Source organism: Symphalangus syndactylus, chromosome 1 (assembly GCF_028878055.3).
Source record: "Symphalangus syndactylus isolate Jambi chromosome 1, NHGRI_mSymSyn1-v2.1_pri, whole genome shotgun sequence".
In the NCBI taxonomy this organism is placed as follows: Eukaryota; Metazoa; Chordata; class Mammalia; order Primates; family Hylobatidae; genus Symphalangus; species Symphalangus syndactylus.
In genome coordinates, this window is record NC_072423.2 from 134,368,386 (window position 1) to 134,396,117 (window position 27,732).

The window sequence follows — 27,732 nt, forward strand, 5'->3', positions numbered from 1 at the left end:
AGTAGATTCCTAGTGCCATGCTTTCATATATTCTGATTTGCAGACTTGGGGAGGGCCTAGAATTCTTCAATTTAACAAGACACAGGTTGATCTCAGGAAGAGATAAGAACACAGTTTGAGGACCACTAGTAGAAAGAATATAGTGGGAGGATACGGGTTTAGGGTAACAATTCTTAAATTAGGCTCTTTGAATCACTTAGTGGGGAGAGTAGGGGGAGTAAGAGAAATTTAACAAAAATGCAGTTTCCTAGATCCCACACCAAATCTTCATAATCAGAAGCAGAGGTGCTTCAAAAGTGATGGCTGCCTTGTGGGGCTTGGAGCAAGGAACATTTACTCCTGTGGTTTAGCTGTTTATCCATCATGACTTGGTGTAGAGACATTAACTTCCTGTCTTCATCTAGTCACCTAAACTCACCCTTGAACCTTCTGTCTATGAAGCAGAGACCATGTGGTGTCTCTGGATATAAATAATAAATACTCATAAGGAAAGGCCTTTGGGAGGGGTCACACAAAAGGATTATAAAGAGAAGGTGGGGAGATTTTTGGAAAAATATTAGATTAACAAAAAGACTAAACAAAGTGATTCATAGAAAAGACAACTAAAAACTGGAAAGACAAGCAGGACTCTAACATTTCCAGTGAGTTTAAAGCCCACACGGTGCCTAAGAATTCCTCTCCAATTGTTTCTTCATATAGTTTATACCTGTCCTGTCCATGCAGTAATCACTGGCCACATGTGGATACTGAGCACTTGAAATGTAGCTAGTGTGACTGAGGAACTAAATATTTAAGTTTATTTAACTGTGATTAATTTAAATTTAAAGACTAATATCCAATTCAATCATTGGAAAATGTTTAAGTATGTTTGAAACAACTTACACATATGAACCTGTTTTTTTTCCAACTGTAAATTTTATAAAATCTAAATATAGGTCAAGTATTTCTGATGAAAATTTAGTGTCCAAATTGCAACATGGTGTAAGTATAAAATATAACACCAGATCTCAAAGACTTAGTGTGTAAAATTCAATACATTTTATTTGATTACAAGTCAAAATTATAATTTTGAATATACTGGGTTAAGTATATTACTGAAATTAACTATACCTTCTTCTTTTTACATGTTTAATGTAGCTACTGAAAAAAATTTTAAATTACACAAGTGGTTACCATTATATTTGTATTGAACAGTGCAGCTCTATTCAAGACTATATAGAATGGGAATATTTAATGAGGGAAAAGAGTGTTCCTCTATAAGGTAGTCACTGCAGGGGATTATAAGCTGACTCCAAGGATGCTATCATTTTGGAAATGCAATCCTTTCTGAATCTCATCCCTACTTCGTCTCTACCTGCTACAAAGCAAACTTCAGGGTAGCTGATGAGCCCCTTCCAAAAAAATCCTTAGGACTTTCAAGTCCCAATCTGGTGTTCACACACCTTGATTACCTTCTTCATTCAGCAGCCTTACTTCAATTGACTTTGGCTTATTTCAAAACACCAGACCTACCCCAAAACAGTCTAAGAATCAACACTGATGACAATATTCAAAGCATTATACCACTGGTTCTCAGAGAAGACCCAACACCATTTTGAATAAAGGCAACAGCATCTCTCTCCGAAGGGACCAATTATAAAGTCAAGTGCAAACTTTAGGTTTAACTATGGCACGTTTGTTAAATAAGTTAGCAAACAGTAAATGACATTCTTTTTATAATCCCATCTGCAGGTCTTATTTTTCTGAGAACTGCTTTAGTTGTTATTTTCCACATCATCAGGTATTGATTCACACTTTGAGATAGAGGTTTCTAACTTGGGGGTCCGACAGGTCCATAATGAGGCCGTGGCTAGAATGCAAGGGATCCACAACTGTGTAGGATCTTTTCTGATTTTTTTTTCCCATTGACCCTTAATTGAAATTTGGCATTTCCTTCCATTTAAAAGGCAGGCAACAGACTACACTACCTTTATAGTACCTGTGATAATACCAATAAAAGTCACAACTTTTTTTTTCATATGACAATTGTTTTTCCACAAATCCTGAAATTTTTTTTTATAACATGACATTAAAGTCATGATAGTTAATTTCTCCTGATCATAGCACCTCATAATATATAGAAACAAGTATTGGTCAATTCTTCACTTGGCAGTTGTTCAGCCCGGAAAGGCGGAAGATGCATTATCCCACCCTAGATATTTAGACATCTACAATGCTTTTTGGAATTCCTTATTCATACTTGTTTGTTCTTCATCAATGGAAAGAAGTCAGCCATTTAAATTAGTTGTTACAATTTTGCAAAATTGTAAAGTTCAAGTGAGAATTTTTGATTCTTCATAACTTGCTATTGTTGTTTGAAATATGATATACTTGTAGGCTACAAGTCCAAACCAGGCAAGTTCAAACACATCTGATGGTTAAACACAATGTTGAAATGTGTTATTCAAAGTAATTTTAAGATTATTATTGATGACACACTGGGTGATGATATTAGTCATCCATAATGTTGTAAATTCTGTGAGATTCAGTGTACTTGCTCTTGGTAATCCTATGTACTTTTTTAAATTTAAAAATATCATTCTGAAAAAGGGTACATAGGTTTCACCAGACTGCCCAGGGATCTATACTAGGAAAAATGTCTAAATCTCCTGCTCTAGGCATCCCATGACTAATCTAGGACCCTGAATATCCACGTATTACTAGAGATGCCTGCTATCCACAGAATCCACATATGTTTCCTAGCCCTGGACACAGTGTGCCCAGACTTCCCAGTCAATTTACAACTCAGTGGAAAGAAGACCTCTTCATTGCCATCCACATGAAGGAAAGGTAAGGTAGAGAAAAGAACATGACTTTATAAAACTAGTAATGGCACATAATTTCACCTGAGAAAGCCCTAAAAGTTGATGGTGAATTTGAGGTGGTTCAGGTTGAGAAGCAAACAACAACTTCATGGTAACTCCATAAATGTCCACTAATTTTTCTGGAAACCAGTTGGTTCTTCAATATGAAAAGTGAATTATTCTTACCTGTTGTTACTGACGCCATTTCCCTCACTCAGTTGAATATAACATGAATGTACATTTAGAAACTTATCCTGGCCAACACAGTGAAACCCTGTCTCTACTAAAAATACAAAAATTAGCTGGGCATGGTGGTGGGCGCCTGTAATCACAGCTATTCGGGAGGCTAAGGCAGGAGGACTGCTTGAACTTGAAAGGCGGAGATTGCAGTGAGCCGAGATCATGCCATTGCACTCCAGCCTGGGTGACAGACTCTGTCTCAAAAGAAAGAAAGAAAGAGAGAGAAGGAAGGAAGGAAGGAAGGAAGGAAGGAAGGAAGGAAGGAAGGAAGGAAGGAAAAGAAAAAGAAATAAGAAAGAAAGAAAGAAAGAAAGAAAGAAAGAAAGAAGAAAGGAAGAAAGGAGAGAGAGAGAAAGAAAAAAGAAAGAAAAGAAAGAAAGAAAAAGAAAGAAGGAAGGAAAGAAAGAAAGAAAGAAAGAAAGAAAGAAAGAAAGAAAGAAAGAGGAAGGGAGGGAGGGAAAGAAAGACTACAGCACTGTCCAGTTAAAAAGAAAGCTATATGGGCTTTTCACACTAAACCCAGGCTGGGCAGAAGAAAGTGATGCATATTGGAGGCCCATATTTTTCAGCACTGTTGTCCCAACATTTAGAAACACCCCTGGCATAAAAGCAACACTGTAGCTTTTAGAAATTGTGTTGTTTTTTTTTTAACACTAAAAAATGAGATTTAGCCCACAATTTAATATTGTCAATACATATTCTTCATTACACAACTGGCATGCCAACTGTTACCTAAGCACTTCAGACTCTTCAAATCCCACACCCACACATTCTGAACTCATCTGCATCCAGATATGAATAAAGATGCATAGCATCTTGAGGAAATTACTTCTCCATTCTCAAATGGCAAAAGCCATGGAGTATACTCCTCATAGTGTCTAAGGAATTTCTAAGAGCAAGTCACCATTTTGTAAAAGAAATCACATCCTTCTATGGCAACCTGCCCACTGGGGATTTCAAATTAAAAGGGACCTTAGAATTCCCTTCCTGTAATTCTCTCTCTTTTTTTTTAAAGGACTTCTTTATTTTACTAAACTCAATTAGGTTTTGGCAGGTCAGCAGCTCAACTCAGCATCTCTTTATAGAGAATGGTTCTAAGAGATATTGATGAAATTGCAAATGCTTAGAAACAGTCACTTGCTTGCATGCTGGGTAAATAAGAAAGCATGCTGACTGTATTTATTTTCCTATCATTATGTCACCGTGGGGTGAGCTAGTAAAAAAAGTAGAGGCTGCTAACATTTGGGTGTGTGTGTGTGTGCGTGCATCCTAAAATAATTTATTTTTTTCTTAATCTCAAACCATGATTCCATGATTGCAGGAAGTCCCCAACACTAGAATAAATTGTTCACTAAATGTTTATTTATAAATTGGATATTTTTCACTTAAATCATTAGTGTTCATTGATTCATTCAACAGACAGTTACTGACTGCCAATTATGTGCCAGGCTGGTGGTATACACAGATGCAAAAGTGAGGTCCATTTTTATCCCAAGAGATGCTTACAAGGTGACTAGATGCCCAGGCTAACCTACATTAATTTCTTGTCTTAGCTAGGGCTGCCATAACAAATTGCCATAGACTGGGTGGCTTAAACAACAGGAATTCGTTTCTCACAGTTCTGGAGAAGATACTAGCAGGGTTGATGACTGGTGTAGGCTCTTTCCTTGGGTTGCAGACAGCTGCCTTCTCACTGTGTCCTCACATGGCCTTTCCTTGGTGTGTGCAGGCGGAGAGAGAGAGAGGAAGCATGCTTTCTGTTGTCTTTTCTTGTAAGAACACTAATCTCATGCTGAGGACCCCACCTTCATGACTTTATCTAGATCTAATTACTTCCCAAAGGCCCTATCTCCAAATACCATCACATTGGGGGTTAAGACTTGGATACCTCCTTAATAGCAAATGTGGTATTTCATCTATAATATTAGTTCAGTAGACCAAAGTGTCTCAAATCCACCTCAGAAGAGAGGAACCTTGGCTCCTCTGGGACTCCTGCAGTGCCTTGGGGGACAGGGCTCCAGAAACTGGCAGGAAATGAGAGCTATAGAGACATCAGACACTGCAGTCCTGAGGTCCAGGTGGCTTGAGGCTCAGAGGAGACTAAAACAGACTCTGAGGCTCAGGTCAGTTCCAGAAGCAGAGGTAGTAAAATTTCTGCAGTGGAGCCAAAACTCATAATGAATGTGCTTCTGTAAGTTAGGTATCCTTATTTCAAGGTCTGCCTGTATCTTTGAAGCTTCTCATGATCATGTTCAATCAGGCAATAAAACAAAACAAATAAAGATAACACAGATCAGACAACACCAACATTCAACGTATTATAATAGCCTGGAGTTTTTGCAAAGCTGCAATTACAGAGAGCATTTAACCAGGCCCAATGAAGCAAGCTGGGTACATATCCAACTCTCAGCAGTGTCAAAGCCAACATCCACCAAGCTCAGCCCCTCAACCAGAAATAATTTGACATTTATAGGGTTTGATCATTTCCTTAAAAGCCTTTATGATCAAAGCCAACCTGGAATGGAAAGGGATCAAAAGACGGGAAATTACACAAATGCAAGTGCAGATTTTGACATAACCCCCACTAAAAAGTAGTGCAGCGGATTCCTTTTCAGAGAATCCTCCCCCCATCTCAAGGAAACAGCCAACACACACCATGTCGAGGTGAATTGAACCTTTTCCCTGTCACTCTGAATCCATGCAGAATCAATAAATAACTCTTAGCTGGATCTTTGACACACAGACTTTCAAAATGGAATGTCAAGCTCTTTATGATGTTTTTAACAGAATAAAGGGGAAAACTACACCTACATTTTTCTTCCCCCATCTGTTGTTAAAATTAACAAGGCAGGTGAGGACATTCAGGTATCTTTGGGTGACTTAAACCATGCTTAGGGCTGTACTGAGTGGTGTATGGCTCTGCCACAGCATGCTAGGACCCGGGAAGAATTCTAACACTTGTCTGATTCTTTGCTTTTATCTCCATCATCCAAAAAGCTCCTCACAGCAAGGTATGAAAGACAAGAAATACAGCCATCTGGCAGAAAACCAAGGTTCAGAGAGTTTAAGAAACTCTCACCTGTGGTCACATAGCTAATGGCAGAATCATATTCAAAATCAGAAGTTTCAACTGCAGAGCTTCTCATCTTTAACCAAGCTTGGAAACCCAGGGCTCCACTTTTCTGTGGAAAGCTGAATATAGCCTGCATATATGTTTTATTTTGTTTTTAATTTAATTAGTTCTACCATGTTTTAATTGAATTAGTTCTACCAAACATTAGGAGCTTACACATAAAAATATGGATTTCTGACACTTTTTGGAAAACCCAAAGTTCCCTATATTGGTGCAGGCAACAGGAAAATTAAAAAAAAAAAAAAAAAAAAAAAGGACTAAAAGGAAACTGCAGTTCACTCCCTGGAAGATCTTGCCAAAACCTAGAGCTGATCAAAGATCTCCTCTGTCTGTGACCTCATGCTCAGCTATACAAAACCGTAACAAGTCATTATTCTGTTCCCTTTTCCTGTGGCTGTGCTTTCCCTCCTCCGGGGATATCCCCATCTGTCTTACGGTATATGTAATCATCTTTCAGGATTTGGTTCAAATGTCCCTGGTTCCATGAAAAATTGACCATGAAGTCAATTCTGATACCCCTGGAATAACCAGGCTTTGTTCAGGGTTCTTGAACATTTTCTTATGCTTATTTTACAAACTTGTTTTCGTATGTGCATATTCAGTGCTGTATACACAGTAAGCAATCAATAATATTTTGTTCAATACTAGTAATAATGACTTAAGTAGTACTTCTCATGTGCCAGATACTGTTAAAAAGCACCTTGTTCATGTTAATTCATTTAAGCCTCAAACTACCTATTATTATACCCATTTCACACAGAGAAAACTGAGGCATACTAAAGGTTAGAAAAATTTCCCACAGTCACTCACTCAGCTATTAAACGGCCGATTAATTAGAACTTAGTCGGGCTACCTTTGGATGAATGGGTGGATGGGTAGGTGGACGAATAATTAGATGGAAGAAAAGGAGAGAGAGAAGAAGAGAAAGGAAGAAGAGAGGGGAGGACAGATAAACTTTCAGCAATAGGGAATGGCAGTGGAGGCAGATGTGAAAGAGCACTTTCTGTTGCAGGAACATCAAGTCTTTTGGTGGGGCAGGGGCAGTGGTATGTGCTTGTAAACTCTACATCCAGCTTTCTAGGGGAAAATGCTTGCTTTGTAGTATAAATAGTGGTGTAAATCCTCCTACCATGGCTGATTTCATGATGCCAACATGATATCTGATCACAGAGTTGGAGAGAAAAAATGTGGACAATTGTCAGTACAGGCCAGTTCGAACACACCAGGGCACAGGGTATACCAACGAAAATGGCAGGTAAAGTGACAGGTAACAGCCAGGTGACAAAGGACTGTGGAGGCCAAAGCAACTCCATCTTGGATGCGAATCCACCATGTTGACTTCTGATTAACTTCAGTTCCTGGAAGGCCTCTAAGATTTCCCACTTATCTAATGTTCCTTGTGTAAGAACAGGTACTTACTTACTATAAATCCTGCCCTTAGGTCAAACAAACTTGATGTTACCTTACTTCAATAGTTCTACAAATCCTTTCTGAATCACCCCTTTCCTACAATATATAAACCCTGGGTCTAGGGGGTAATGGCTCAGGGATCCACCATCTTGTCTCGCCATCGCCCGAGATACAGACATGGATTCTGTTCGTAAGTCCCAATTATAGGTTTCTTTCTGATAAACTAGATTTGTCAGCCTCTTTCTTCAGCCTCTCAGCTTCCTTGAACTTTGAGATAGGTTTGCATAGACCTGCCCATTGCTAAACAAGGACGTATTAAGCCATACTAAGGATGTAATCCTCTTATATGCAAGCAGGAGTAATTTAAAGGTTTTTAAGAGAGAGTAATATGATCATATGGTTATAAAGAGTTGGACACAAGATGGGCACATAGTCAAAATCTTAGGAACCTTCTTCATCTTCCAACATCTTGCCCGCACAGCAATTATTGTTGCAAGAAAAGTTATTAATTGCTTCACCCCTTTGTACCTTGTCCCTTTACCAGTCAGCTATTGCCCTTTTTGTGTCACTCCCCCTCATCCTTTTATTGTAGGCTCCCAGAAGTGCTCCAGATATAACAGACCCTCAGGACTGTAGAGTGTCCATCTATCATTGTTGGATCTGTAACATGTAAGGGTTGGAAGACCTAAGCAAAGAAATGAGTCTGAGTCAACTTAAACAGAGAAGACATCATATGGAGTAAACATAAAACAATGTCAGACACATCCTTGACATTATAAACCCATATAACTGAAAGGGACTTTGGAAACCATTTAATTTCTAATTTCCCTCTTACTGGGGAAGTAGAGCCCAGAACATTTGATGTAACCAGCCCAGTGCCACAGAGATGGTTAGAGTCAAAGCTGGAACTAGAACTAGGTTGCCTGGTTCCCAAATAGTCTACATGCACAAAAAGAGGGCATTTTCTGAGATGTTGTCACCCCTGCAAGGTCAAAGGCTTTCTTAGAAGAGTTTTTTTCTTCTACTAAGCAGGTTCTATTTCATCAAATAGAACAAACAAAAACATGCTAATTTCCAGGAGCAGGGACATTCTGTTATCTTCTCCCAACACTGGACATGAGCCATCTGTTTAGGAAACACTCCACGACCACAGTTCCCTCTCTATCACTCAGGGCCTTATTATCTACTTTAAAAATTCTTCAGATCCTGACCTTTTCCCATGGTTCTCCATCTACCTGCCTGTGCCAAAGCCATTTCCTGATAACTGGGAAGTGGGAAGGGAAACGAAGTGAATCTTTAAAAACTATTTTGGCAAGTCTACTTAAGAGAAATTGTTGGAGGGGAAGTTGAAACTTTTGGCTGAAATGCAATGTAGTCTGATAATTCACCCTCATTTCAGGTGATATTGGTCAAGGCTACAGTGAACCTAGCCAAGGGGGCCACTGGGAGCTAAAACACAAGCCAATGTTCATCGGGCCAGGATCCAGGAGGCTATTGCTGCTCCAAGGAAGCCCATTTTTCATTTCTCACAAAGGCATCCCATATCTTGGTTGTGGCCCTGATAAAGGATCCTTTTCCAGCTGAAGGTCTTCCCTACTTTCCACTACCACTATCCACAGTCTTGATCCCTAAGAACAGAGCAGAAAAAGGCAATTCCCTGAGCCAGAGAAGTGAAAACTCGTCTGGGGAGGAAGATCTCAAAGTGCTAACACAGCTAGAAGATCCCAGAGAGCTAAAGCAGCTGTATTACCATTTGCCTTGGCCTGTCCCAATTTATACCTACTGTCTTGGAGAAACAACTAAGAGCCCTTTCATTCTCCAAAGTGTCCCAGTGGGAAATGATAAATTATATGGTTACCATTGTCTGGAGTTCTTGGGGTCAGAGACCTCCAAGGCATCTACCAATAGAATTCAAGGTATCCATGAACTTGCATGGAAAAAAAAGTCACAACTTTGTTTGTGAAGCTTAAATGGCAATGTACTATCTCATTCCCTTTTGAACACAGGCCATAAACCTCAATAGTAGCAGTACTAGTGATTATGTCACCAATATAAATATTTTCATATCACAATACAGCTGCCACAGTTATCTCATAGTAGCATTTATGCCCATTCCTACTTTGAAACAATAGTAGCCACTAGTCCCACTACGAGATCTTGTTATAGAGGTATTATGTAAGAAGCACATATATTAGTAACAGTGGTTTCTTTTGTAAGTCCATAAACAGATATTTCAATAAAATTGGTTTGTGCTATAATCTTATTATATTTTATGCATTTAAACACCATTCCAGAGCCCGTAGGCTTTGTCAGACTGTCAAAGGGCACCATGGAGTAAATCAGAGTAGAAGACCTTGGCCTGGAAATTGATAAAGCCACATTAATGTGGCACTCTGATATGTGAGAAAGAGACCTTGCCCTCTGGCTGGGGATCTAGGCTGCCTTTGAATTGATCTATGCTATGAGGTATTATTTAGTACATTCCTCTTCCTTATAAGCCTCTTCTTTCAGTCTTTATTACTCCCATTCTCTTTTTTTTTTTTTGTCTTCTCTTATTCTTATGGGTTTTTTCCCCCCTTTATCCTTTGGTTTAGGTTTACTATCAGATATCTCTTAGTCTTACTGTGCTAAGTATTGGGTTCTCTTCCTCTGGATAGATTTTTTTTTTTTTTTTGGCCATGCTTCTCTTACTCCTCTTTCTTTCCTGCCCCCACCCTTCCCACCTTTCTCTGCTGTTGTGTGCTGCCTCTTTCTTGGCCCTCCTGACTTGGCTGGCCACACACCATACCCCTTTCATAGATTTTGTAGCAGAAACATTGGGTATCAACAGTCCACAGTACATCTTCCCTTTGGGAATCATTTTCAGTTTACTAACAGACACTGTTTCTGAGCCACAGTTAAAATAACAAATTAGCCACCCCAGTAAACGACCGCACAACACATAGTAGCAAGAAAATAAAAGCTTTGAAACCCTAAGCTTAAATATAATTGTGGAAAGGGTGAAAAGTATTCCACTTAATAATCCCTGATGGCCAGACATCTAGAGAAGATCAGCAGCCTGGACCAGGACTCTTCTCAGTGCATAAATTCCCAGTGCAGCATAGGGAAAGCATACTGCTTAGTCACTGCTAACAGGGGGAGCCCTCTGTCGCAGGCCTATACAATGATTATTTCTCCAAATCAGAGCTCAGGTTAGAAGACTCAGGGGAAAGCCATGAGACCTCATGACCTTTGTGCTTTAGCTTTAGAGAACTATGCACTGTGCCTTCAGCACTGCCCTCGCCAGAGGACGTATTTGTCCTGAAATATTATAGCAGTCTCTCCCAGTTAAGTTACTGAATACTTCTTCTATCAATGACCTAAAATTGGAAGGAAGAAGGGAAGAAAGGAAGAAAGGAAGGAAGGAAGGAAGAGTGGGAGGGAGTGAGGGAGGGAAGGAAGGAAGGAGGCGGGGAGGGAGGGGGAGGGGTGGAGGAGGAAAAGAGAATAAAAGGAAACTAATCTGTATTTGGAAACATACTTACCACTTTGTCAAATATTACTCCATGGTTGAGAATAGCTTCACATTTTTAAATAATATTTGTTTCCATTTTATTTCTAATAAAAGGTACCTAAAGCATTTTTTAAACTGTCTGAAAATATAGTGACATTTACACTGGACAAGTATTAACATAAAAGGTAGCTTAGAGAGCTTAGGATAAAATGAAACTGTAAATTTCATAACCTTTCCTAATCTGTTCATTTATCCTCCTAAAGAATAAAATCTGTTTTTATTTGGGGAGGATTTTTTTTTTTTTTTTTTTTTTTTAGTATTTACTCATTTATCTATTTTGAAAGAACTAAATGGCCCTTACTATTAACTTACTACCTGTGGTGGAGAAATAGTATGTTCAAGCCTATCAGCTTTTGAGAAGATTCCAGATTTCATTCTCATATGAAATGGCCATTTCATATGTCATTATCATGTTGAGATGTATTAATTCACTAAGTTTTTATAAAGTATATGTAGATACATACTAACATCTCAGGTACAAGAGCTTCTATCATGGCTCCAAACTATTTATCAAATAAAGTTCATCAAAGTCACAATCTGCAGATAATAAAATGAATACAAAATTTATTAATTTTGTGGATTATTCAAATCTAAATATAGATTAGAATATTCTATATTTTTTAAATAAAATCAATAAGGTTTTGTAAAGCTTCTCAGGTCCTACTTTGAGCTTTTGGTTTTTTTTTTTTTTTCAGCATCTTCTTCAAATTCTTTCTACAGAACCTTATTATTTAGCTTCTCTTGCTATTAAAAATAGTCAAGATCAGATATTCCAAATCTTGATTATTTTTTATTTTCAAATATCTTACCCAAGACTTTAAACTCATACTATGTATTGTATAAACATATCTATTCATTGTGTTCTGAATAAAAGTTTTTATTTTTCCATACCCTTTTTCTTAGAGCATATTGCTTAATAGTAATTATTATTCTAAATGTCAATGAACTCATATTTATATGATTTAAGATAAAGGTACACCCCAAAGAATTTCCCCAGCGGACGTGTCATGTGGGACATTTGATATTGCACCACATAGGAGCCACAGTAAAATAAGTAGAGGGGATTGGACCACATAAGTAAGATGAGGATACAGCTCCCCTGAATAAACTAGGAATTGGAAACCAGAATGTCTGCCGGGTTCCAAAGGATTCCCCTTACTGTGGTTCCTAGCACATAGACCATTTCTTTTGCATATTGTTACACTTAACTTCAGTGTTTCGTCTCTTTTCTTTAACACTGCTGCAACTCAACTAAGCCGGTATCCCCACCTCCAGAAGGTCACCCTTCTGGATGATCTGGTTTTGAATGGCTCTTCCTGAAGAGTGGGGCAGCTGTGCAAGTTTTTCCTACTTGCATAAAAACAAAATTGATTTCTAATGAATTCCCTGGAAAATGAATGCTTCTCCTTGAGATAACTGGGGTCTTGGGGATTCAGAACAGTCGCCCTGACACAAAAGGCAGACTGAGGTCGAGGCTAGGAAAAAAAGGAAGAAGAGGAGCAGCTCTTAGTGCACACTGGCTCTCTGTGGGCATTATGGTCACACTTGGGTCCCTCAGCAGCCAAGCCTCACCTCCATCTTCCTCTACCCCATCCCTCCTCTGACAATATTGTTGCCTCACTCTCCTTTTCTTCCTCCACTATAGGATGGCCTAGGTCCTCACTATAGGATGGCCTAGGTCCTCACTATAGGATGGCCTAGGTCCTAGTGTGCCACAGCATTAGAGGTGGAAATCCTATTCCAGGTGACCTAAAAGGCACCAGGTTTCCACCATCTGTCTATGACTCTTGCCCCGCTGATCTGATTCTGAAAAACAGGATTCTTCTATCCCTCCTCCCTGTTTACTCTGACTGACTTTTTGTTGATTTGTCTCTAAGGGGAGGACATCCTGGTACTACAGCTACAGAGAAAAGACATGAGGTGTTCTTGGAAACTAGAACTTTGTCCCACAAAAATGCTTAATGGTACATGAAATCCTCAAGTGACTGGAGAAAGTCCCCTTTGTTGAAGGGGCTAGGTAGGCGAGGAAGTGGCAAATATTATCGGAAGTGACAAAGAACTATTTTTCCTCTTTCTGAGCCCCAAGTACAGAAATATATTGTTTTGCCTCAGCTTTACATCAGCATAAACTTTAACGAAAAGTCAAAAATCCAGGAGAAATCCAAGAATTTATGCCATTGTATTCAAAAGAATGTTTCCTGTAATAGGAAAAATTCCCTATTATTTTCACAAATACCTGGAAGTACAGAAGGATGAAGCAACTCAATCTAACAGAAGACTTTGCTAAAATCATTAGAAATCATTTAATCTTATTTCAAATCATCCAGAGGTTTGCACAGTTAATTTTTGTTGAGTTGAAGGCTTATAAATATTCTGCAATTTTTTATTTTTGCAAAAAGAGTCACATTTGTGGTAGCTTATTCATTATATATGATATAGAGTTTTTCTGGTTATGCTGATTGAGAAGCATTTATATGAAAATAAGCAAAACAGTCTTTTTAAAAATAAAAAGCCTTTTCCTAATTCATTTTAAGATGCTAAAAAAACAGCAGGAGTGAGCATAATTTATTTATGTATAATGGTACCATATTTGAGCAAGGGTCAAAAGGCAGTGGTTCTCGCATTAGTTATGCTACAAATGCACCAAGTGGCCTTGAGCTCAGCATTGAATCTCCTCCCTGAGTCTGGATTGGGTGGGATGATATCTGAGATCCCTCTTAGCTCTAACTAATTCTGTGACTCAATTCAGAGAGAGGCTTTCATTTGCAGAATACAATTGCTACATAAAATTGCCTCTAGTTTTTGACTACAGAGCAAATCTCTGTTCATATTTGGATCCCTCCTTGCATTTCTCTTCCTATTTAAAAAGGGAATGTCTACAAAAGGTTCAGAAGAGAAGTCCAGTACCAGTAGCCAGTTCTCTAAATCGATTTCCAGTACTAGTATTCCACTATACCAAGGTGTACCCCAACAAACTTTGAGGCAGGCGATATGCAACATCAGTCTCCCTAATACTCTAGTCACAGGGGCTCACAGACCAGGATTGGCACTTATAGTATGCCGCTGCAGTTTGGAGTAAAGGGTTAGGGGCCTCACTCATGCTTCCTTCTAGGCAAAGGGTTTTTAGTACCAAATAGGGCTGGGAGTATGGCACACACTCAGTGTTCTCTGCTCACCAGACCAATCAGCCCCACCATTTCCTGGCTGAACGTCGATAAGCAAATAACTTGAATTCTTCAATACTGGGTTTCTCCATCTGTAACACGAGATAAATAACTCTACCCATTTTTCAGGGTTGTTGTGAGGGTTAAATCTAACACAAGCACATACAAAGTCAAAGATAGTGTCTGGCACATAGTAAGAACTCCACAACTGCTAGCTAGCGCTGATTGTTACATTACTATTTGTCTCCCCAGAACAGTTCAGCAACCTGAAATAAACACACCTTGGTGTAGATTTGGAGTCTTTCCTCAAGTTACATGTTCTAACTTGTTTCTACATGCAAAAAGAAGTGGCCAGAGCGCAAATTCAGGCGATAGATAAGCACCCAGAAAGAAATGAGCCCTGGCAGGGTCAGAGCTAAATCTCGTGGAGTGCGAGTTTTAAGTCTAGGATCCTACCTCAGGTATCCAGGTACTTCTGAAGAAGCCCAGCTCTCTCACCAGGCCTGGCCTGTGAGGGTGTGGCCTTTGTGCTCAGGAGCTGCACCAAGAGCCTGCGCGCAGGGAATCCCCGTTCTGCTCCTTGGGGCTCTGGAGTTTGCCACCGCTAGGCAGGGAGCTAGCTGCTCCAGGGGTGCCCCAGAATGGGAGGGGCTGACCTCGGGATTTCTCCCGGGAGCCCTGGCGAGTCAACGTTTCCTCCGATGTGGCCAAGGCGAGGGACCCAGAAAAAGGAACTGCTATGAATTTTGCTTTTTCCCAACTGGTACAAGGCAGCAGGAGTCCTCTGTAGGGCACCCGCGGAGAAAGTAAGAAAAGCCTGCACGTGGAAGGTCTGAACCGGGAGGACCTAAAGGTTGTACAGGGTTCCAAACCCACCCAACCTCCAAATGTTTCCCTATAGGGCTACTAGGAACCAGGGATCCACTCTCAGCCAAAGGCACCTCTGGGAGAGGAGCATGCACCTCCTCAGGGAGAGAAGGGTTAAGTGAGGTGCTTACTGGCCTTGGCAGTCACTGTGCCCCCACCCGGAAATAGGGGGCTTGGTGGATAAAAGGGAGGGGAGGCTGCCTCTTCGAAACAGCTGACTAAGCCCCCTCCCGCAAAGGGTCTTGCATTCCAGATTGCTGGGGTGCAAAGGAGAAAAGAGCCTCCCCTTCCTGCATTCACCAGAGCATCTGGAGCCACAAGAAGGATCTACCTGGAAGCTGCAAGGTGGGCAGATCCACCTCTGTCTGGGCTCCCAGGTCTAAGAGCTGGGTCTCCCCTCACCCGAGGCCCACACCTCCTGGCTCTGCGTTTCCCTGCACGCCCTCCAGCTCTGCGCTCCCCAGCCTCCCGGGCGCAGCACAGGGCTCCCCCCACTCCCTCGCTCCGCCCAGGTGCGATTTGTGGAGGGGGGGGAAGTGGCTTCCACCGCAGCCTCCGCTGCTGCGCTCTTTCCTCCAACCACTTTGGACCCCTGTTTACTCGCCGCGCGCTGGGGACTCCCCTCTACCCCGCACACACGTCTCCCCCTGGGAGGCAGGAGTCCCCTTCCTACACTGCGGCTGTGGAAACATCCTTGACTCCTGAGTGCCTGGCAGGGAAGGTAGGCGTGGGTCTACCGACCTGGCTGCGGAGGTGAAGGAGCGTAGAAGCAGGCGGGTGCCAGAGAAGAGAGCAGACTATGGTCCTCTTAGAGCTTGGAGAAGCATCCCTAGTCCACGATCTGACCATTCAGTCACCACTCAAGATGCCAACGCATTCAGATTCTCGCGGGGAGATTTCTCTGCTTCTGGGGAGGGAGATCGCCCCATCCCAGGCACTCAGCAGCCTGCCTTCCCAAGTACCCAAGGGCCCGGCATTCCGGGGCTCCATTCCTTGTCTCCACGCGCCCCCAGGTACCCAGCCCCTCCCCCATCTGTATTTACATACCCAGGCCAGCGCCCTCCGGACTCAAATCCCTTTTCCTCTTCGTCAGATGGCCTCTCAGGGCTGGCCGCTAGCCCACATTAGCAGTACCTTTTCATTTCCCTCAACCGTGGGCAGATCTACCCGACCCTCAGCTTCCTCCTCCACCGCACGAGCAGCCTTTCCCTCCCTGAGCCACTTACTTCACCCACCCATATCTGCACTTGCAGTTCCCACGGCGCACAGCCGCAAGCCACTCCAAAGGTTTCATTGCCGAGTTGGGGGTGGCGTGTGCAAGGATGGACCGACTCCCATCGCGCTAGACGAAGCTTCAGGGGTGGCCGCAGCCATCCTCCACGTCCCACCTCTCTTATTTCACCTTCTCTGTCCCTACCCAGCTCCTAGAGGCAGGATGAGCACTGCTGGGTCCCAAACCCTCGCCTCAGGAGCCAGAGCTGCGTGGAGTGAAAAGTCGACTGGCAAGAACACACAGAGAGAAATGGGCAGATGCATATGGCAAGAGGGGCTGGGGGAAGGGCAAGAACTAAACCTGCAACTTGCACAGCACAGGGTGAGCACCGCGCAGGGAAGGGGGTCACAAAAGTTTGCAGACTATTGTATAGCAGCCGGCTGAACAGGAGCAAAGAGGGTCGACTCTATCTCTCCAGGAGGAAGTCTCTCCCAGGGTCTGCGCAAAAGGGATAAGGGGAGCTTAGACAGGCATGGCTTAGAACTAGGGTAATAGTTCTCCTCTACTTGTTCCTTGGAGGGACGGCCTAGGTACCCGGGCAGAGGGATGATCCCGCGCTCTGCGAAAAGCAACAGGCGGCTGCACCTTACCTTGCGCCAGTCCCGGGCCGGGGTGGCTGCTCCATACTCGTGGCTCAGGGAGGAGGCGTTGGGTGCGTATGCTTAGGGGTGTGCGCGCTGCCAGGGCTGCAGCGGCCGCCACCTCCAACCAGCTGCAAGCCGAGCTGCCCACCTGCGACCGGGCCGGCCCGGCGGGCTTGGCTCCCGGCGAAGGCGGCGGCGTTGGTGCGCGGCGGCTGGGGCGCGGGATGCAGGCAGTGCGTGGCGCGGCTGGCGTCTTCGGGCGCCGCCACCGAGCGAGGGTGCGGCCCCGGGCGGCCGTGCGGGGCACGACTTGGCTCGCGTTGCTGCGGCGGCCGCTGCAGACCCTGCTCCAGGCGCCGTAGCCTTGCAGTTAGAGCAGACAAAGACAGGAGAGAGGCAAAGCCCCGCTTGCCCAGATGCAGTCGGCTCAGTCAATAGAGGGAAATCGCCTCCAAACCCAGGCTGGGAATGAGGGAGGAGGGGCGAGGCGGCTGGGGACTAGAAAAGCAGCAGGGAATTAACGTGACAGTCAGAGCCCAGCCAGCGCCTCGCCGGCGCTGCTCTCTCGCCTCGCGGTTGCGGGGTCCGGTTTGGAGAGAGGGGGCGGGGGCTGAGCGTTGGCTGCCGGAGACTAGCTGAGGTAGGAGTATTAACTCCCTCCGCTGCTCTCGCCTTCCTTCCTCGCACCCCCTTACACAGCCCTACTTGCAGCAGGCTATGGCCCCATTCTTTCTCCTGTTTTTCTAACTACTGAGATCAGAGCTGAATTAAGCTGGTCAAAGGAGCAAAACGTGCAATGGATTGATTGCCCTCCTTGGGGAAAAAGCGGACGCTTAAAATCAATTCGATAAATGAGTTTTTACTGGGTGCCGAGTACTGTGCTCCGCTATTGTGAGGGAGGATTATGAATAAGGTACCCCCCTCCCGCCCCAGGGTCCATTGTCAGATCTCAGAATCAGTTTCCCCTGCAGTTCTGGAAGCCCAAAGTTTCGGGGTTGAGTTGTGGTCCCTGATCCCGATCCTCAACCAATCTAGCTTTCTAAATCAGAAGAAGGTGGAATTCAATTTTCCCTTCTCCTTCCTGGGATGACTTTAACGTGCAGCCGAAATGGAGTCTATAGGCCCCTTAAAAAAGCGCGCGCACGCCAGTGTGTGTGTGTGTGCGAGCGCGCTCGCGTGCGCGCGTGTGTTTTAAGAGTAAGTCAAATTATTGGTTTTAGTGATGTTCTTATTTCATGATTTTAATTATTTACCATATCTGCAGTAGACACCAGTTTGGGACAGAGGAACCCGCCTCTCCAGACTCTACAAATACCACCTTTTTTCTAAAGCTTTTTTCCGCTACCCCAGTCCTCTGATTGGAGGCAGAAATCTTTCCCCTCTCTTTGCCCTCTCAGAATTTTATTTGCCAATCACTTGCGGAACTTATATATTTATAGATTTATCTCTTCACTCACATATGAGTATTCCCTGTGCTTTTTGTTTGTTTGTTCTCACTGCAACATCCAGCAGTGTTTTGTATCTAATGGGCACTCAAGGAAAGCTTATCCAGTTGAAGGTCATTTTCTCCTTCTGTATGAGCTAAATCTCAGTGTCTCTAGAATCAAAGAGACTCCAGGGATGAAACTTTTGATTTAGGGTGTGGTGGAGGGAGCCACACATACAGTTAGACTCACAGCCCCTTTACTGGAAAGGTAATAAAGTATTTAATACATTTTGGTCTCTAGACAATCAACCTTCTCCCACTGACCACCCACCTCTGTTTCCTGAATTCCCAAAAGCAAAAGAAAACCAAGCTGCTAAGCAACTGCGTAGAGCAAGACATATATGTTCAGCTGCCAGCACCTAGAGCAAACCCATTCCAAGGGGAGAATGACCAAAAAATCTTGATTATTTCATGACCTGTGTCAAGTATGTTGAAAGCCTGCCAAAGTTTCCTCATTTCTATTGAGGCACTTTTATTCTGGATGCATTTTAGAACAGTTTGAACAGTGTTACATTGCTCAGAGGTGAAGAAAATTGCTTTGTAGTTTAAGGATATTTAAGATTTGTTTGCTTGTTTTCTGTCCCACCTACAAATTGCAGGATAGATACCTCAGATCAGGAATGCTGCATGAAAAAGTATGTCCATAATGCAGGAGATTAGACTAAATGACTCTTAAGATACCTTCTGTCTCTTAGATGTTATGATACTGTGATTTAAAAGACTGTGGTTTAAAGTTTTTTTTTAATTTTGTTTTTGGTTTTTAAAAGAGATTTTTGAACACAAACATAGATACATGTGGATAGCAGGTATGTAATTTGGCATAGTTTTTCTGAAGGGAAATTTGGCATGCTATTGAAAGCATAACATTTTTGCATGTCATTTTTCCAGTGACTCTAATTCTTCAAATTCATCCTCGGGAAATAACTAAGGTTGAGCAACAAGATTTATCTACCTAGATATTCATTGCAGTGTTGTTTATATTAGTGAAAAATCGAAAAGAAACAAAACTAAACTCAAACTACCAAGAGAGGAATGGTAAAATATTTTGTAAATCTATACAATGGAATATCAGTCAGACACTAAAATGTTGTAGGTGAATATTATCATGATTTATGGTTGTAATATAATTTTAGTCAAAAATTTCAGATGCACAAAGTGAGAAGTAGAATAGTAAAAAATAAAATCTGGAGTTGACAAATCTGGGTTTGAAACCAGGCATTTCTACTTGCTGACTATGTGATTATGGACCTGAACCTCCAATATATCGACTGTATAATTGGGTTGATGTTATTTACATTATAGTATTGTTGCGATTAAGTGAAATAGCATTTATGAAGCGCTTAGCATGGTGCCTAATGCATAGTAAAATCTCAATATATTAAATATATTTATTTGGCAAACAAATGTATAAACATGAGTTTAAGGTATGATATATTTTCTGGTAAAAATATATACATATATAGACTCATTTCTACAGTAAGATATGCTTCACTATTACCAGTGGCTATCTCTGTTGGCACTGGGATTTGGGGTGTCTTTTTTAAAAAAAATCCTGTAGTAATCATCAAGTAAAATTATATAGTAAATAACAGCGGAATTTGTTTTTAATTTAATTGTCTTTTAATTAAAATACGACTAACTATGGACATAGGAAACCTCTAGATTTGGAAGTTTTCTGTTTTTGTTGATTCATCCACATGTCATCAACATTACTTGTTGACTGTTGGTGTCACCCATGCTATAAAAAGGATAAACGACAGGGCATGAAGTTTGTCACCTCTGATATAAACTTAGATTTGTTTTGTAGCAACCAGAAGTCAAGTCCAGCTCCGCAAAATATGCTGTTTAATATAAAGAGCTGATTGGTTGCTACCCTTGCCTTCTCTTGACAGCCAATACAGAGAGAGGGAGAGAGAAAAAGGAGGAATCAGAAGGTATATTTGTAACTTTTGATTAGTGAACTAGAGAAGGAAGCCTAACACTGCAGGACCATGACCTTCACATCTACTTTAGTGGCCCCTCTGGGTCAGAGATGGATGGTTTGTACAAGTTTTCTATGTATATTAAAAATGTTATAGAAATACAGGGGGGAATATGATTTATGGTGTTTTCAGTTTAACTTTCTTTAGAAATAGGGGCACACGATTTAAAAATCAATATGTTCCAGAACACTTTTCATGTAAACGAAATTCTTTGAATTTTAAATTGTGTTCTCTCTCTGAAACTCTTTACAGAAATGAAAATGCATTTCTCTGACCCCAGAAATTGAGTTTCTGAAATCTGAATCAACCAATCAGCTCTTTATATTAAACAGCATATTTTGCGGAGCTGGACTTGACTTCTGGTTGCTGCAAAACAAATCTAAGCAGAGTGCCCGAAACTCTGCTGTCTAATGGATGAATGAGATCAAAATGTGAAGATATGATTACCATGAATCCTTTGTACAAGGTGATCCAGTTTACTAATAACAAACCATCCTTAAACTTCTTGGCTTGAAATAACAGCCATCATTTATTTAGCCTGAATCTAAATTCTGGACAAGGCTCACTGAGGAAGGCGCATCTCTGATCCACTTCCCACGTGGCTCACCATATACCTGACAGGCTGTGTTGGCTGTTGGCTATTGGTTGAGCATCTGACACGAGTTGCGAGCTAGGGACCTTAGTTTCTCTCCATGCGGGGCTCTCCCTGTGCATCACACCATAGGTTCTCAAAGACTTCCTCACCGCATAGCGGTTGGGTTCACCAGGAGAGCTCCAACAGGGGTCAGACCCTTTCCAGATAATGAAAACCTCAACAATTTAGCCTTATCAATTGTACAAATTTGTCCAATCTTCAAACAATATCATAAATTTTAGCCCAGAACACACCAGGCAAACTGAACTAGTGGACTAATGAATCATTTGAACGATTTAGGCAAATGGATCGATTTTTCCTTTATTTATTGAGATAATTTCATCAACAATTGGAGTCTTAGTCAATTAAATGAATTCATAATATTTTCTATGTTAAAAAATTAATGATGTCTTCACATAGGGAAGACTAAATTTCTCATTGTGTTTTTAAAGGCCTCTGCAATTTAACTCTCTTCCCAGTCCTATCTCATCACCTCCTCTAGTCTCTCATATTTATCCATCTTACCTGAGCCTTGTTTTGACCTGTATTAGGGCTCAATGTTGAGAAGTCTCCCTTTCTTACTAGACTCTAAGTTCCTTGAGAGCAGAGACTTTTTCAGTTTATGTCCTCACAACCCTCAGCCCTGAGACATGCATGAAGTATGTGATTGATATACCCTTATTGAAAAAATGAATAATTCAACATCCCTTGGCTTTCTAATTCAATCATTCATTTTCCAAAATGGCAATATTGGTCATGAGTTACTTCACAGGGAAGCTAATTAATTCCCTAAACTGGAAAATGTTTTGAAGTTCCACAGTACTTTAGAAACACACAGGAACATTAATATATGTAATACATACATTATTATTACTTCCCTGACACATAAATTGTAAATAATCCCTTTTTAATGTGTTTGTTTTGGATGTACTGGACAAATTTGCACAAAGTAATGTATTGTTGGCTCATTTCTACTAATGGACACCTGTGTGGACTGAATAAGATGTGGTCTCTTCTAGCTCTATTATTTGTTTATTTCTCCAACTTTCAGAGCCGCTATTTATACATGCTTCTTGCCAGAAAGGTGACCATGACATGAGAATCGGCCTTCTTGGGGTTCTATGTCTTAACAGATAGTATGGGTACCTATACAATTCTAGGAGTGTCCCAGCCACATAATTACTGTGATGTAACTACAAAGCTGCATGATCTAATGGAGAATCCTTGCCCCAAAGTGGAACTGTCTCTTCTCGGAAATTTTGTATAAGAAAACTGGGAGGGTTGGGTTAACCTCTCTGGTAGATAAAGCTGCATGATATAAATCATAGGTGCAATAAGCAGGTATATTGTCTGCCATGTGGAGAAAGCCACACTGCAGTCTGAGTGATAAAGCTGCCACACAGGTACAGATGTGAGAGACAGGGCAATTCCCTGTAGCTTCTATGCCCCTGGATACAGCTATTTAAAGGTCCAGCCATGTCTCTGTTCTTCCCATAGCTTTTTATATATCCACTTATTTCAATAAGTTTCCCTTTTTACTTAAAGTCATTCAAATTTTCTTTCCATCATTTGGGACCCTAAATATTTCAACTAATGCAATATCAAAGAAAGATTTGAGGAATGACTCTCAGAAAATGTTTAATTAAAAGTTGGAGAGAAGTATTTTGGGATGCTTTGATATAAGACTTACATTTTTCAAAGTTAAAAGCCCAAAAGCAACATAAACTGAACCTACTTTTCCAGACAATAAAAATAGGACCTTAAAAGTGAAAACGTGATCCCAGTGTTTGTAATTTACTAGAACGTAGACTTCATGAAGGCAGAGATTTGGATCCTTTGCTACTATATTCCAACAACTAGAATAGAATTCTACGTAGGGTAGGGTATTAATATTTATTGAATAAGTTTATGTATTTCCTTGTTGCATCTCTTCCTTAATCCCAGTAGGAATATGAAAAACTCTCATTTACTGAACTCATGCTATAAAACAGCCATCGTGCTAAAATGTTGTCAAAATTTCATTTCATTTTTTAACAGATGTTGGGGTGGGGATGGAGGGCAACTGTTCTCATAGATAAAACAGTTTGCTCAAGGGCACACAGGTTCTATATATTGAGGCTAGGGGTTAAACCCAGGATCATCTGTCTCCAAAACGTGTTTTTTCTACCATCCCACAATCACATATTAATGTGTTTCTTTATAGGGCCGAAATCTTTCCTGAGGTATTAAGATGTAAGGGGTAGAGTAGACTGGTATTTTGCTTCATATATAATTGCAGCTTTAAATATCAAGGGTTTAATGAATAAAGAATTAGTTCCCATTTTATAGACAAGTAAGTGGAGGTCTATGGTGTTGCCTCAGTATTCATCAATGTCTTCTTTGAAAGTCTTATTATCAGGATGGAAGCTCTACTCTTGCTCCTCTTGCCTTCGCATGAGGAGGCTTCATAACATCTTAGTCTCTTGTAGCTGTTGCTGCTCTACCACACAGCTTCCAACTGCAAGGAAGCACCTGCTTCTCTATGCCTGGTCTTTTGACAAGTGCCAGGGGACTTACTGCTCCATTACCAATAACTGATGAGAATTGATGTATAAATATCCCACACACAATTACTCTTTTGAGATGTCTCTAAGGCATGTTGTACACTGTGCCCCAGAAGTCCTGTGTATGATTAAGCACTTGTTATACACAACACTAGCTCGCCCAAAAGTGAGCCCTTTATTGGCTTCTTTCCCATCCCTATCTCACTGCCCTAAATCTCTACCAGAATTTGCCAAATAAATTTCTTGAATTCACACCCTTATCCCAAAGGTTTGCATCTGGGATACCCCCAACTAAGGCATCTCTCTGGCCCATTCACTCTTTTTTTTTTTTTTTTTTTTTTTTTGAGACGAAGTCTCGCTTTGTCGTCGCCCAGGCTGGAGTGCAGTGGCGCAATCTCGGCTCACTGCAAGCTCTGCCTCCCGGGTTCACGCCATTCTCCTGCCTCAGCCTCTCCGAGTAGCTGGGACTACAGGCGCCCGCCACCACGCCCGGCTAATTTTTTTTTGTATTTTTAGTAGAGACGGGGTTTCACCGTGGTCTCGATCTCCTGACCTCGTGATCCGCCCGCCTCGGCCTCCCAAAGTTGAACTCTAAAAGAGAGGGTCAAATTACCTGATTGATGAGTTTAAAAGAAGACACTGAAAATTATCCTTACATTTATCTCTTTTGAAGATATCAAGTTCATAGGACACATACGTGTTCAGACTGCACCCTGCCATGTGCTTAAGGACTTGCACTTTGGGGAAGGTCTTAGTGACTGAACAAACAAGTCAGTTTACTTCAAAAGTAAGGTATTAGGACATATCAAAGTCCTTATAGATCTAAAATCACATTTCCAATCAACTTTATTTGCAATACAGTGGACATTTTAATTTCCATCAAAATTAGCTTCACATGATTCATAATAGCCAAAAGGTAGAAACAACCCAAATGTCTCCATCAACTGACAAATGGAAAGAGAAAATATATTATAGCCATATAATGAAATATTACTGTGCCATAAAAATGGATGAAGTACTGATACATGCTATAGCATGGATAGGCCATGATACTATGGTAAGTAGAATAAGAAGCCAGTCACAAAAGATAACATGTTGTATTATTCTATTCACATGAAATGTCTGGGACAGAGAAATTTACAGAGACAGAAAGTAGATTAGTGGTTGCTTAGGGCTGTGGTATGAGTTGGAGATGAAAAACATGGTAACTAAAGAATGTGAGGTTTCCTTTTGAGGTGATAAAAATGTTTTAACATTGACTGAAGTGTTGGTTGTCCCATACCTATCAATAAAAGCCACTGAGGTGTATTCTTTAAGTAGATGAATTATATCTCAAAAAAGTGGTAAAAGCCCCACATGGTGATGCAAAATGTTAATGTTGTGTGGAAGATACATGACAGCTCTGTACTATCTTTGCGACTCCTCTGTAAATATAAAATAGGCATCTCTTAAGGTTGTAATAATCAATTGAGATATTATATATGACACCACTGTATCTGGCAAATACTCTCTTTCCCCCTCCTCCTTCTCCCTTTAACTAAAATAGGGACCCATGTGGATATATACGGACAGCACCACGTCTGCTTCTGAGGCATCTGATTTTTTTTCCCTAAAATCTCCATTATCCTTTATGTCCTCTTGTTACTTTACAGGTGTAAGATTTGGCCTGATAAGGTGTAGTTAATATCCCTATTACTACAATTTAATAGAAATAATAAGCCAATTCAGTTTTCAATGCCAGAGATTTGGGCAAAAAAATAAAGCAGGGTGACATCAATAATTGATGCCAATGTGGCCCTTCTCAGCAATTGTTTTTTCTTGTTTCTTTTGCACCGCATCATAGCTATTTTTGTTATTTATGTGTGTTTTACGAAAATGGTAGCATTCCACCAGATCCACATGTAAGCCTCGAGTTGCCGATGCAGGCTTTCCTTTCCTCCTTCTGTAGAACTTGTGAAAGCCAGCACAATATTTCTGTTAGTTGGTCTGGAGTCAATTCTGTTTCTAATTATGGGGTTTATTTTCTTCTTTTGTTGTAAAGTTTTCTCCACTCCCTGGGGGTGCTTCAAGGATTTGACAAGGAAGCTTTCCCTATGGTCCTGATTTCATCGTAAGAAGCCAAGGGTGTGGAGGAAATGCCCTTGCTGGAGTGGAGGCGGAGGTTTCAGTCCTTTTTCTAAACTTAAAAGGAACTAAGGAAACCACAGACAAGCCATCTAATCCCTTCAGGCTTCAGTGTTTTCTTCCGTAAAATGACGGGATTGGCTTGAATGTCTCTAAAGTTTCACTCAGGCCTGACAATTCTCTCAAAATGCAAGCATTTTCCTGAAGTTTACTGACAAGCAGTTGCCAAACACCAGAAGAGTGCTGATATGTTGCTAGCTAGTATCTCTCATCTGTTTACAGCATTTTGCTGGGAGATCATCAGTGAGAGCAGTTCAGTGTTCTGATGTCTGCTCTGAGGAAAGCTTTAGAGAACACAGGAAGAGAGAGTGATACAGAGGGTAGATTCTTCCAACATGAGCATGGATGCTGTTGCTCTGTTATGATGTTCATGCAGATACAGAGAAACCAACCGAAGGCTAGTCTTAGTGGCTGAAAGATGAGTATTACATAAGTGCAATTTTACTTTCTGTGTTAATCTTTGCTGAGGTAATTGCCTTCATTCTATTTTCAGTGTGTTGTTGGCAGTGTTGCATGGCCTACTGACAGTTGCTCAATAAAAATAGAGATCTTACCCTAGAGAAAAAGCACAATATTTACTCATGGCCAATGCCCTGCTTCTATGAACCATGGTACTCAGTTCCTCAAGAGTTAAACGGAGACAGGTACTTGCTGGAGTTTTAACAAGAATCAAGGTTGAGTTGTATTTACAGGTTGTTGGGTATGTCTGGCACAAAACTTTGTATACAAGGAGCCATTAACGATTTCAGCAAGCAGAGATCTTTCCAAAATGAGAACACCTGAAAGTTATATTCTTCTCTTCACACACCACATATTCACTTTTAGGTCACCCTTACCCTCCATGTGCACCACCAAATGCAACCAAATGTACTTCCTAAATAACTATCTAATGGCCCACAGCACACCATCTCTCTCCCCTCTTCCCAGCTGCTGTCTTGAATTATAACATTATTATTTCTCATCTGAGTACTTCAATATTCTCCTAAAAGGTCTCACCATCCCTAGTTCTCCCCTTACCTCCCTTCCATTCTCTGCATAGCAGTTGGAGTGATCCTTTTAGTCTGCTAATGTGACTGTGACATGACTTGCTCAAAAATCTTCAATGGTTCATGATAATATTTGAACTTCATTACACAGCCCACAAGTCTCATTATAATCTCCTGTCTGCCTATTTCACTAGCCTCACCTCCTGTCATTCTTCTTTCTTCTGTGGTACGGCTAAGCTTAGATGCTCACAGTTCTCCAAAATTCACCACATTCTTGTGCCTCTCACTGAAACACAGCCTGGAATCTCCAATTCATTCAGCCAGCTTCTCATCTTTTGTGTGTCTCTCACTACTACCCTCTTGAGCGCCCTTTCCTGATTCTCCAGGCAGACCTAAGGACTGTTTCCTTCTCATTCTCAATGCTCAATCTATATTCTTCCAATATGACAATAATCAAACTAGCATTGTCCTGGTAAACCCAAGTGTGATCATCTAAATGCTGAGACCATGTATTGGGTCTTCATCTCCTTACCACCAAACCAGATAGAAGGTGCTCAATACATGCCTAATGAAGAGAATGGAAAGAACATTTACTAAACACCTAAAATATGTCATATGCATACTTGTAATTTTTACTAAAGCTATGATATTTGGAAGGTGGGAAACAGGGAGGGAAACAGTGCATAGTTTATGAGCTATATCTGGTAGAATGATAAAAGTAATGAGAGGAGGGGAAGATAATAAAAATCATGTATTTTGAAAAGTAACAAACCAGAAAGAAAAATTAATAAATCATGAAAGGGAAGGCAAACTAAGCATAATATTAAGGAAATAAGAAATTTGGCTCCAA

At 41.2% G+C, this 27,732-nt stretch overlaps 1 protein-coding gene across 8 annotated transcripts in view; it reads right to left on the bottom strand.

Moving 5' to 3' along the window:
- LRRC3B (leucine rich repeat containing 3B) overlaps positions 1–27,732 on the bottom strand; it is a 168,222-nt gene that overhangs the window by 70,906 nt on the left and 69,584 nt on the right. The window contains exon 1 of one of the 8 annotated variants that reach the window (XM_055285369.2): positions 17,074–17,449. The exons of 3 other annotated variants lie outside the window; for them this stretch is intronic. The gene's annotated coding sequence lies outside the window, so the exon portion shown is untranslated. Of the gene's footprint in view, positions 1–14,799; positions 15,667–15,951; positions 16,231–16,257; positions 16,713–17,073; positions 17,450–27,732 lie in introns of those variants that run through there. 4 more of the 8 variants (XM_055285422.1, XM_055285434.2, XM_055285431.1 and 1 more) reach the window with 4 other exon arrangements.